Here is a 13,340-nt window from a genome sequence, read left to right on the forward strand (position 1 = left end):
TTTTTTATGCATTGCACTGTACTGCTGCAGCAAAGTAACAAATTTCATGACACATGTCTGCGATAATAAGCCTGATTCTGCTTCAAGCACTTTCTCTGGCCACTCGCTCCATACACTGACCACTCGCTGAGTGAAGTTGCCCCTCAGGTCCCTTTTAAACCTTTTGCTTCTCACTCTAAACCCATGCCTTTACTTTTTTAGTTCCCCTTCTGTGTTCACTCTATACCCCTCAAGATTTTCTACAGCTCTATAAAATCACCTTTCAATTACAAGGAATAAAGTCTAGCCTGCCCAACCTCTCCATACAACTCAGGCACCCGAGTCCTGGCAACATTCTCATATACGTACCTTCTTTGCACTCCTTCCAGTTTAGTTGTGTGATTAGTTATCGTTCCCAAGATACTAATTCTTCTTCTAAACAGTGGCCACAACATCTTTTACAAGTGTGTGAGTGTCTCATTCAAAACAAGGCACTCCTGGCCGTGTGGCTCTCCCCTCTGTGAGCGAACTGACCTGTAGCTGTTGCTTGTGATGTGCAAGATGCCTCTGGTACTCGGGCTCAGGATCCAGCCACCCACTCAGCCTGGGGAATCCACGTTGTTCCTTTACAACATTAAAGATTAGCTTTGCTTGTCACATGTACAGCACAGCACATCAGCGAGGATTCCGCTGGGCAGGCTGCAAGTGTTGCCACCCTTCTGACGCCAACACAGAATGCCCACAATTCACTAGCCCTAACTCAGAGGTCTTTGGAATGAGGTAGGAAACTGGAGCACCTGGATGAAACCCACGTGTCCACAGGAAAAACACACAAACTCCTTACAGACAGCAGCGGGAATTTAATCCTGATCCGTGTCTGCTGCAGTGTGATGTGATAATGCTACACTACAGTGCCACCCTTTAAGGGAGGAGCCCCTGAAGGAACGGTTTAAAACCTAGAAATAGTCTTGATGCCTAATAAATCTTTTCCTGGGACATGGGGCTCAATCAGGCACGCATATGGGACAGAAAGAGGCCCTTCGGCCCAATGAGTCTGTGCTGACCATCAACAATCCATTTCAACTTATTCTATTTTACCCTTCCCAGTTTTGCACCAAGTTTCTATCCGCTTACCTACACACAAAACCAACAGAAGCCAAGTAACTTGAAAAGAGGTTCAAAACAAAAATCTAATGGAATGCTTTGCCGAGGAAGTGCTGTAATGTCCAAAGCATGTCTTTTGGGTGATCAGACATTAAGCTCTAGCCTTGGGTACTCCCCCATGCAGACCCAAAGGTTCTTGGGGTATTCCTTAAAAAAAAAGGGAGCCTAGGTATGCTACAATAATAATCTTTTATAATCCCAAAGAAACATTATCCCAGAGTACCACACACAAGATGCTGGAGGAACTTGGCAGGTGTGGCAGCATCCATGGTAAGGAATAAAAGAGTTGATGTTTCAGGCTGAGAACCTTTATCAGGACTGGAAAGGGTGTAACCAGAATAAAAAGGTGAGGAAAGAGGAGGGAGTACAAGCTGGCAGGTGATAGGTGAAGGCAGGTGAGGGCGAAGGTGGGTACAGGGGGGGTGCAGAAATGAAGTGAGAAGTTGGGAGGTAATAAGATGGCGGTGAAAACAAGTTCCCAGGAAGGACAGATGGCTGTGGCAGCAAGTCTGAATGAGCACACAGTCAAGTCGAGATCAAAGAGGGGGGCACTTTCCAACTTAAATTAAAAGTGCAGACGTTGGATATCAGAATAACTGTCAGGAGGAGGAGGAGGAGGATACAATGGTGAGGGAACAAGGAAGACGAATTTGTACTGTACACATTAAAGTAAATACTGTACACTGCACAGACAACACGATACTGCTACCACAAAACAACTAATTTCACAACATGTGCCCATAAGACCCAGGAGTCCTGCTCTGGCACTCCAACATGGATGATCTTTTTTCCCTCTCAACTGCGTTCTCCTGCTTTCTCCCTGTAACCCTGACTAATCACAAACCTATCAACCTCTGCTTTAAATACACCCAATGACTTGGCCTCCACAGCTGTGTATGGCAATGAATTCTACACATTCACCACCGTCTAGTTAAAGAAATCCCTCCTCATCACTGTTCTAAAGTGATGTCTTCTATTCTGAGGTTGTGCTCTCTGGTCCTAGACTCTCCCATTACAGGAAACATCCTCTCCACTAATATTTGGTAGACTCCAATAAGATCTGCTCTCTCTACACCCACTACTGTGTGGCTAGGCACACTCGAATACCATCTACAATTTCATGATGACATAGCTATTGTTGGCAAAATTTCAGATGGTGACGAGGAGGCGTACAGGAGCAAGATAGATCAGCTAGTTGAGTGGTGTCACAACAACCTTGCACTCAACATCAGTAAGACCAAGAAACTGATTGTGGATTTCATGAAGGGGAAGTTGAGGGAACACACATCAGTCCTCATCGAAGGATGAACATTTTTAAGTTCCTGGGTGTCAACATCTCTGAAGATCTATCCTGGGTCCAGCATATTGATGCAACTAGAAAAAAGGCACAACAGCAGCAATATTTCAATAGGAGTTTGAGGAGAATTGGTATGACACCAAAGACACCCGCAAATTTCTAGAGATGTATTGTGGAGAGCATTCTGACTGGTTGAATCACCGTCTGGTGTGGATGGGGGCTCTGCACAGGATCAGAAAAAGATGCAGCAGTTGTAAACTCGGCCAGCTTCATCACGGACACTAGCCTCCTCAGCCTCAGGACAAACTCAAAAGGTGATGCCCCAAGAAGGCGATACCCATCAATAAAGACCTCTATCACCCAGGACATGCTATTTTCTCATTGCTACCATCAAGCAGGAAGTCCAGGAGTCTGAAGACCTACACCTTATGTTTCAGGAACAGCTTCTTCCCCTCCGCCATCAGATTTCTGAATTGACAAAGAATCCATGAACACTACCTCACTATATATTTTTTGCCCTCTTTTTGCATGGCTTACTTCATTCAATTCTATCTATCTATCTATACACACATACACACACACACATACACACACACACACACACACACACACATATACATACACACACACACACATATACATACATATATATATATATTTCTATGTAATTTATAGTTCTTTATAAATTATGTATTACAATGTATTGCTGCTGCAAAACAACAAGTTTCACAATATGTTCCGGTGATATTAAACCTGACTCTGATCCCACCTCAAGCAACACATCAAAGTTGCTGGTGAACGCAGCAGGCCAGAGAGCATCTCTAGGAAGAGGTACAGTCGACGTTTCGGGCCGAGACCCTTTGTCAGGGCTAACTGAAAGAAGAGATAGTAAGAGATTTGAAAGTGGGAGGGGGAGGGGGAGATCCAAAATGATAGGAGAAGACAGGAGGGGGAGGGATGGAGCCAAGAGCTGGACAGGTGATTGGCAAAAGGGATACGAGAGGATCATGGGACAGGAGGCCCAGGGAGAAGGACGGGGTGGGGGGGGGGAGAGGAGAACCCAGAGGATGGGCAAGGGGTATAGTCAGAGGGACAAAGGGAGAAAAAGGAGAGTGATAGAAAGAATGTGTGTATAAAAATAAATAACAGATGAGGTACGAGGGGGAGGTGCGGCATTAGCAGAAGTTAGAGAAGTCAATGTTCATGCCATCAAGTTGGAGGCTACCCAGACGGAATATAAGGTGTTGTTCCTCCAACCTGAATGTGGCTTCATCTTTACAGTAGAGGAGGCCGTGGATAGACATGTCAGAATGGGAATGGGATGTGGAATTAAAATGTGTGGCCACTGGGAGATCCCACCTCATTCTTCTAAGCTCCAACAAGTACTAGCCCAGAGCCATCAAGCGCTCCTCATACGTTAACCCTTCCACTCTTGGGAGCATTCTCGTGAACTTTCTCTGGACCCTCTCCAATGCCAGCACATTCTTTCTTGGATAAGGGGCTCAAAACAGTTCACAATACCCACGTTCATGTAAGTGATAATAAACCTGATTCTAAATCCAATTTTATACCAACAGACCCATTAATTAGCCTTCCATACTTGGCTTCCTTGAAGGACAAAGGTAGAGCTGGGATAATGTTTGCAATATTGAATTAGGTTGAGGAACACCAGGAAGGAACAAAAATTTAACCGTGGCTCAAGCAATCTTCTCAAGAACAGGAGAAGGAGTGTGTTTACACTGACCTTTCACCCCTCGGACATCCGCTGAAACCCAACCAAGAAATGATACAAGTTCAAAGTCCCTGCTCGGCTCCCTCCAGTGTTGTTAACCAACAGCCTTGGACCATCGGAATGAGGGTCTGTGTAGTCTTGAATCCGTGGTGCAATATTCCTAGTTTGGGAACAAATTGGAAATGTGGTTAAGATGCCACGCGTTGGCAGAATCCCTTAAGAGAAGACACTGAATCATGGCTAATTTATGGCTGATATAAGAGGGCATCATTTTAGGCGATTGGGCGCCACAGTAGCACAGCAGTCAGCACAATGCTATTACAGCTCAAGGCATCGGAGTTCGAAGTTCAATTCCAACATTATCTGTAGAGAGTTTACAGATTCCCCCCAGCTCCACCCCCCCAATCACATAGGTTTAGAAACACAGAAAACTTACAGCACAATACAGGCCCTTCGGCCCACAAAGCTGTGCCGAACATGTCCTTACCCCAGAAATTACCTAGGGTTACCATAGCCCTCTATTTTTCTAAACTCCGTGTACCTACCCAGGAGTCTCTTGATTGGAGAGATGTGTTGCTTTCCTTCAATGGAAAATTTGACTACCGTACTGAGATAGGCTATGCATATCAATACTCACAGCTTTCTACAGATGCACAGTTGCAAAAGTACTAACATGCAGAATCACTGTGTGGTATAGAAACTGCACTGCAGCACACAGGGAGTTGAAACTGTCCAGGGCATCAGCGGCACCAGCCTACCCACCATCAAGGACATACAGTATATACAGAAAGGTAGCCGGGAAAAGGCCAGCATCATGAAGGATCTCACCCACTCTCCACTGGGGAGGAGGGCAAGTGGTATCCATGCCAGGACCACCAGACCCATAAACAGCTGCTTTCCCCAAGCAGTAAGGCTGATCAACACCTCCACCCACTCCCCATGCTACTTTATCATTTCTTGTCAGTCAATTAATGTACAGGCATTCACTTCATGTACATTGATGTGGCCACTTCATAAGGTACCCCTGCTTGTTAATGCAAATATCTAATCAGCCAATCATGAGGCAGCAACTCAATGCAGACATGGTCAAGCCGTTCAGTTGTTGTTCAGATCAAACATCAGAATGGGAAAGAAATGTGATCTCAGTAACTTTGACTGTGGAATGATTTGTTGGTGACAGACAGGGTGGTTTGACTATCTCAGAAATTGCTGATCTCCTAGGATTTTCACATACAACATTCTCTAGAGTTTACAGAGAATGGTAGAAAACAAAACATCCAGTGAGTGGCAGTTCTGTGGGTGAAACCACTTTGTTAATGAGAGGTCAGAGGGTAATGTTCAGACTGGTTAAAGCTGAGAGGAAGTGACAGTAAATCAAATAATCACACATTACAACAGCGGTGTGCAGAAGAACATCTCTGAACACACGATGTCATAGTTTGAAGTGGATGGGCTACAGCAGAAGGCAATGAACATATGCTCAGTGACCACGTTATTAGATACAGGAGATACTAATAAAGTGCCCAATGAGAAAAGGTACCTAACGGAGTGCCCATTGAGTGTAGAGACAATTACACAAAAACTGGCCCTTCGTCCCATCAAGTCGATGCCAACCACTGTCCACCCATTTCAAAGGTTCATTTATTACCAAGGCATGTATCCATATAACCACGAAACAAAGAGAGAACATGAAGGTCACTCAGAGAGAAACATCAAACTCACCCACCCTCCACCCCATACAAAAAAGAATGGCATCCCGATCATCAACCCCCAAAACCCTCCCTACCCCACACAAAACAGAACAAGAATGCCTATCCCCAAAAAACAACAGCTCCCCCAGACAAAAATCTAACAGAACATCAACCCCCAAACACCCTCCCCTTGTACAACAAAACGGAAAGGGAACGGGCAATAAAAAACACAGAATATAAAAACCAGAAGTCTGAAAAAGTCCACAATCATTAAACACAGAACCCCCAGACCATCCTACGATATCACCAACATTCATCTAGTGAATGGGACACCACAGGCCTACCCGCCTGCCATTGTGAGCCACACAGCGACAGGCTGCTCACAGGCTCCTTCTCCAGCAGCGATCAAAAGGCAGGCAGTCTCGCTCGCCTTCCGCATCCGCCTCGAAATCTTTGTCTTCCTCAACACTTTAAATGGCCAAATGAAGTTGAACATCAGTTCACGCCCAGTCTCGAAGCGTCTTCACATCGAGGCTGTCGAGTATGCGCTCGCTTCCCAGAATCTTCTCAGAGACAGCAAAGTGCTGGATTACTTAAATGATTCCAGGAACACGTTTAAGGTGAAAAACAGACATAAAAGTAGTAAAAAGAAGCTATTTTTGTTTGCTATCTGGAAGATGTCGACCACCATCTTCCGCCAACTTTTGGCACCATCTTGACCGGAAGTAGACTATTCCGACAGCAATCTCACATTCATTTTATTCCCCTCATATTTTCACCAACTTTCCCCAAGGTATTACTGCTCACATACACAGCTTAGTGGCAATTAAGTCACCATCCTACATATCTTTGGGATGCAGCTAGAAACTGGAGCTACTAGGGGAGGGAACCCACCAGATCATAGGGTGGATGTGCAAACTCCACACGCAAAGTGCATCAGATATCAGGTCAGATTGAAGGCGGAAGTTGTTCCCTGATCATGTTGTTAACTGATAAACTGAAACGATGACAGCATGCGATAGGTGGTAATTTCATCTTAAAAGGGACTAAAATGAATCATGCTAACCGTTAAAAATTAATGCAAGTCTTGTCTTAAAAGGTGAGACACCCCTCCCTACCATCTGTGATATCTCAAGAAGGCAACATCTGTTATCAAGATCCCCATCATGTGGGCCATGCAGAAACCTGAAGCCCCACACCACCAGGTTCAGGAACAGCAACTTCCCTTCCACCATTCCGTTCTTGAACTGACTGGCACAGCCCTCATCACCAGCTATTGTTTAGCAACATCATGAGCATTCTGATCACTTGGACTTGTTTTATTTTGTTCCAAATTTTTGTAAAAATTGTACATAATTTATTCATTCATGTTCTTCTTCTGAACACTGCTTATATCATGCCTGGGATTTAAAGATGAGCTTTATTTGTTACACAGAACATAGAACCGTACAGCACAGTAACAGGCCCTTCGGCCAACAATGTTGTGCTGAACCAGCCAAAAAGCAAATGGAAAACACCTCCTACCCACACAATGTCCATATCCCTCCATCTTCCTCGCATCCATGTGCCTATCTAAACATCTCTTAAAAGCCTACAATGTATTAGCCTCCAGCACCACACCAGGCAGTACATTGCAGGCACCTTGCCCTTACACCTCCTTTCAACCTACCCCTCTCACCTTCAATGCATGCCCTCCGGTATGAGACACTTCTTCCCTAGGAAACTGATACTGTCTGCCTCTCATAATCTTATAAACCTCTATCAGGTCTCCCCTCAGCCTCTGGCACTCCAGAGAAAACAACCCAAGTTTATTCAGCCTCTCATGATAGCACATACCCTCTAAACTAGGCAACATCCTGGTAACCTCTTCTGCATCCTCTCCAAATCCTCAATATCCTTCCTATGGGGGGGGGGGGGGGGCAAAAGAACATACATGTACTTCGAAATATCCAAATATACAGAGACCAACGCAGTTCAACTACTGTGGTGGTGGAGAGAGGGGGGCAGCCCAGAAGTGTCACCACACTTCCAGTGCCAACACAGCGCCCAGAGGATATCCACGCGGTCACAGGGAGAACATACCAACTCCTTACAGACAGCAGTGCAAATTGAACCCTGATTGCTAGCGCTGTAAAGCATTGTGCTAGTTGCTACGCTAAAATGCCGCCCCTGCTACAAGGGGGTGTGCCTCCATGTGTCCCTGCCCCTGCGTCCCTGTCCGTGTGTCTCTGTGGGTCACTGTCCGTGTGTCTCCGTCCCTGTGTCGCAAGTTGGTGACCAGAACATCAGAGTGTGTGTGTGTGTGTGTGTGTGTGTATGTATATATATGTGTGTATATACACACATATATATACACACACAGTGTGAAGTCGATGAATTCAGTATTAATTTCAGAATAGTGTACCAAGGCAGTGAGGACTCTTCACATCAAGTCTGTCATGGTCATTTCAAAAGAGAATAAATGACTTTACACCACAAACAGGAGGAAACCACATGCATGGCAATAATTCAATCACATTGTAACCGGTCACACTGTTCCATTTTAAAACTGCCATGATTTGATGGCTGTGCTAGAACCTTGACGCCATGGTGTTTGATTATGGGAGAAGCAGCTGAGACACCAGAGCGAAACTGCACAAGCATTCTTTCATACAACACTTCTACTGATCATCAAGTGCCTGTCCACACTAATCTCATGTACCAGCCTCAGTGCCTCAACAATGTCAGCGTTTATTCTGATACTTCCCAAACATTGTGGGATAACCCCAATCCAGCACCCATTCAGGCAGCACATTCTCAACTCTAACCATGTTTCAGTGAAAAAGTATTTCTTCAAAGGTTCAAAAGTTCTTCAGATCCCCTCTAAACTTCTTACCCTATTCCAGACGGGGCGGGGGGGGGGGGAGAGAAAGGGGAGAAAGGAGGAGGAGTAAGGGGAAGGAGATGGCGGCAGACAGAAAGCGAGGGAGAGGGGCAGAGAGAGGGGAGGGGGATGTCAATGGGGAGATGGGGATAGTATGATAAAAGTGAGAGGAGAGCATCAGAAAGGTGGTTGCTAGTAGGAGGGAGAGAGTTGACAAGGGGGTGACATTATGGTCACAAAAGAGAGTGCAAGTTATGTTAGGGGAAATGTAGTACACAACTCTCTCCTTCCTTACACTTGGTCAACACTACCTCTGCCGTTGCAATTTGCATTCTGAGAAATATTGTCAATTTATATTTAACATGCACCCAAAAAATGGCAATTTGATAGTCACCATATCTTCTGTTTCTCAGTTACATTCATCAGGGATAAGTATCAGGCAGGACACACAGAACAATACAGCACAGAAACAGGCCCTTTGGACCACAGTGTCTGTCTCAAATACAACTTTTTTAAAATTTTATTTGTTTTTTATTTTAGCAAAACAGCGTGGGGTCAGCCTTTCCAGTCCATCGAGCCACGCCACCCCAGCAACTTCACAACCCCGATTAGCCCCAAACTGATCGTGGGCTCATTTACAATGACCAATTAAGCTACCCAGTAGGTCTTTGAACTGTGGGAGGAAACCAGAGCACATGGGGTCACCCCACACCTTCCTCAGGATGGTGCACAAAGACTCCTTACAGAACAACACTGGAATTGAACTCTGAGCTCCGCCGGAAGCCCCAAGCTGTAATAGCGTCTCACTATCCTCTATCTCACTATCTTTATGCATCAGCCTAAAAGTAAAAGATTAAAATGAGCTTTATTTATCACATGTACATTGAAACATCGAGATATGCAGTGAAATGTGTTGTTTGCATCAAATCAATTCAGCAAGGATTGTGCTGGGGGCAGCCCACAAATGTCGCCATGTTTCCGACACCAGCTTAGCACACCTACAGCTCACTAACACTAACCCTAACCAGTACGTCTTTGGAATATGGGAGGAAACTGGAAACTGGAGCAGCCCGAGGAAACCCACACATTCAAGGGGAGAACATGCAGACTTGTTACAGACAGTGGTGGGAATCAAACTGCGATCAGTGATCTCAGGTGCTGTAAAGCGATTGCGCAAAGCGCTACTCGACTGTTCCGCTCACAGGGGTCTACTTCCTCCACTACTCCTAAAACTATAGCTCTAGCGCTTTCTCAGGTATTGCGCCATACCAAAAGTATCTGGACCATTACTGTGCTAGCAAGGGGTGTTTCCTTCTCAAACACAAGTTAATGGGTATATTCATAGCAGAGGCTGATAGATTCTTGATTATAATGACATTAAAGGATACGGGGAGAAGGCAGGAGAATGGTGCTGAGGGGGATGATAAACCAGCCATGACAGAACGGTGGAGCAGACTCAATGGACTAAAAGGCCTAATTCTGCTCCTGTGTCTAATGGTTTTATAGCCTTTTCATGCATCTTACCATACCAATAGTACGTGGATCATTCCTGGTGGTTAAATGTGCGACCTAGGAGAAGTTCTTTCTCACACATGGGATGTTCAAATAGTTAGAAGCAAGAGCCTTTCACACTGGAAAATGCCCCACCATGCTCCCTCGAGGGAGGGGGCGCAACGAGCGAGGAATCACTATGAGGGACTGAGATACTTGCTTTTATTTATTAGAGATGAATATACAGCAACAGATTGTTCCGGCCCAAACAAGCCTGTGCCACCCAATTATGCCCTTGTGACCAACTAACTTCTGAACTGACATGTCTCTGGAACATGGGGGGAGACCCACGTGGTTACAGGGAGAACGTACAAACTCCTTACAGTCAGTGGCAGGAACTGAACGCAGGCCGCTGGCTTTGAAACAGCGTTACACTAACTGCAACACTGCTGTGCTGCTCCTTGTGAACGGAATTCCAAGATTCCAATGGCTATGCCAGTCAGGATGGGGGGAGGAGGAGGAGGAGGAGTGTTAGGGAAGAGCGGAGTTACGGGACAGTACGAAGCACAGCAGCTACAGCACATAATATCTACCAGAAGTAGCACGTTGCCACAGGTATAAAGACTGCCCATCCGGCCCCAGACCATGCAGAACTGAGGAAGCAGGGCAGTGATGGAGATGCAACTCTTTCAGAAGATGCACCAGCCTGGATGAGATGCTCAGTGGGGTTCAAAGTTGTCATTCAGGATGCACCTGCCATCAATGCAGCCATCTCAGTTACTGAAGGCCTAGAGATGGTACTTCCCCTAAACGTGACAAGCATTGTGTGGTTTTGCTGGAAATATTGATTGGTTCAGAAATTAGTATCACCAACCCTTGCTTTCATATTAAGAACAAGGGTTCTGCATCGCCATTTTCTCATTTTAACACATTTAGCTTGAAGGCACTCAAGTGTGCTGCGGATTGTGGTTCAGTCAGGCTCATTGCCTATGACAGTTTTCTGAAGTAAAAAATCATACCATGCTTTCAGTGGGGAAATGTCACCAAACAGATGAGGCAGCTTTAAAGATCAACAATTATTTATAGATTGTCTGTCAATATGGTTGGTGAGGTCTCAAAGTGGAACCCAGTTCAAAGCAGAATGAGTGGGGAAAAACACGAAATGCTAAAGAAGTCAATGGGTCAGGCAGCATCTGTGGAAAGGAATAAACAGACAATCTTTCAGGCCAAGACTCTGAAACATTGGCTCTTTATCTATCAGACTGAAACATCAGCTCTTTATTTAAAACCGTCTGCATCTTTTTCCCCAATCCTGTGCGGTGGCCCCTCCATACCAGCCAGTGATGCAAACAGTTGGAATGCTCTCCACTGTACATCTGTAGAAATTTGCTACAGCCTTTGGTAACTACCACAATAACCCCAGCCAGATTCAAGTTAGCCAAACATTCCCCCCCCCACTTATAAACAGCAGGGATTCTGCTGACGCTGGAGATCCACAGAGACACACACAACATACTGGAGGAACTCAGCATCTACGGACAGAAATAAACAGTCTGTGACTCAGGGCGAGGCCCTTCATTAGGTCCGTAGGCTGCCCTCCATCAATCACCTGATGAGGCACACTCCAAGCCTCTGAGGGAAGCCAACTAACAAAGTGTCTGGGTTTTCCCAAAATCCAGGAGTCTGTCTCAGGACTGGAAAAGGCAGAGTGCAAGGATAAACCCAGTAGTTACAGCTGAGTCAATTTAACCTTGGTGTTCAGGAGAATATTAGTCATAGCATCATAGAGACAGAGTCCAGCCCACTGAGCCTGTACCAGTCACTGGCACCTATTGGATTTTTTTTTTTTAAAAACAGCACAGTATAGGCCCATGATATTATACTGACACTTAAACCTATTCCAACATCAATCTAACCCCTCCCTCTCACATAGCCCTCATTTTCCTATCATCAATGTGCCTACTTAAGTCTCTTAAATGTCCCTAATGTATCAAATCTCTACCACCACCCCACGCACCCACCACTCCGTGTTTTAAAAAAACCTGCCTCTGAAATCCCCCCTGTACTTTCCTCCCAAACCTTAATGTCATGCCCCCTTGTATTAGCCATTTCTGCCCTGGGAAAACGTCTCTGGCTGTCCACTTAACCCTTGCCTCATGTATCTTGTACACCTCTATCAAGTCACCTTTTTTCATTCTTCGCTTCAAAGAGAAAAGTCCTAGCTCGCTCAACCTCTCCTCATAATACAGTACATGCTTTCTAGTCCAGGCAGCATCCTGTTACAGCTCCTCGGCACCCACTCTAAAGCTTCTGCACCCTTCCTACAACGAGGTGACCCGCACTGAACACAATACTCCAAGATTACTGAGACACAGCATGGTAACAGGCCCTTCTGGCCCAATGAGACATCGCTGCCCAATTACACCATGTGACCAATTAACTTACTACTCTGCATGTCTTTGGAAAGTGGGAGGAAACCAGAGCACCTGGAGAAAAGCTACGTACACACAGGAAGAACGTACAACTTTCTTACAGAGGACGCTGGAACTGAACTTCAAACTCCCACACCGAGCTGTAATAATGTCAGCTAATCACGATGCTGCCCCATGATCGATGGCTGGGATGGACGAAGTGGGCTGGAAAGTCGGTCTCTGTGAAGTACAACTCTACAGAAGGTGTAATAAGTACCTTGTTAAAAAGCTACACTGCAAATAGGGAAACCATACTGAACGTGAAAGGGAAAAATCCCAATGAAGGGTCTCAGGTTGAAATGTCGACTGTTTGCTCCCCTCCGTAGTCGCTGACTGACTTGCTGAGTTTACCCAGCAGTCTGTGTGCGTTTCTTAAGATTTCCAACGTCTGCGGAACCGCTTGGTGAAAGACTCTTGCACATTTCTCCACCACATAAATATGTGGCTGAATAGCTTTAGTGCAGGCAGCAGGGACTCAAGGTGACCCTGTGCAAGAGGAGTGGACTGCACTTGAACCGGGGGTTGGGGGGATTTGCTTTTGCTAGCAGGGAAGGTTTAAACTAGAGCAAAAACACACACGAAATGCTGAAGAAGCTCAGCAGGTCAGGCCGATCATGGGACCTGATGAAGGATCTCACCTGAAACATCAACT

General features: G+C 45.6%; 1 protein-coding gene across 4 annotated transcripts in view; it reads right to left on the reverse strand.

Annotated features, from left to right (window-relative positions):
• The window catches only part of LOC140211673 (zinc finger and BTB domain-containing protein 7B-like), a 193,758-nt gene that overhangs the window by 63,626 nt on the left and 116,792 nt on the right, over positions 1 to 13,340 (reverse strand). For all 4 annotated transcript variants that reach the window (XM_072281719.1, XM_072281712.1, XM_072281737.1 and 1 more), the window contains one exon: positions 4,185 to 4,332. The gene's annotated coding sequence lies outside the window, so the exon portion shown is untranslated. The remainder of the gene's footprint in view (positions 1 to 4,184; positions 4,333 to 13,340) is intronic.

Source organism: Mobula birostris, chromosome 2 (genome assembly GCF_030028105.1).
Source record: "Mobula birostris isolate sMobBir1 chromosome 2, sMobBir1.hap1, whole genome shotgun sequence".
Classification (NCBI taxonomy): Eukaryota; Metazoa; Chordata; class Chondrichthyes; order Myliobatiformes; family Myliobatidae; genus Mobula; species Mobula birostris.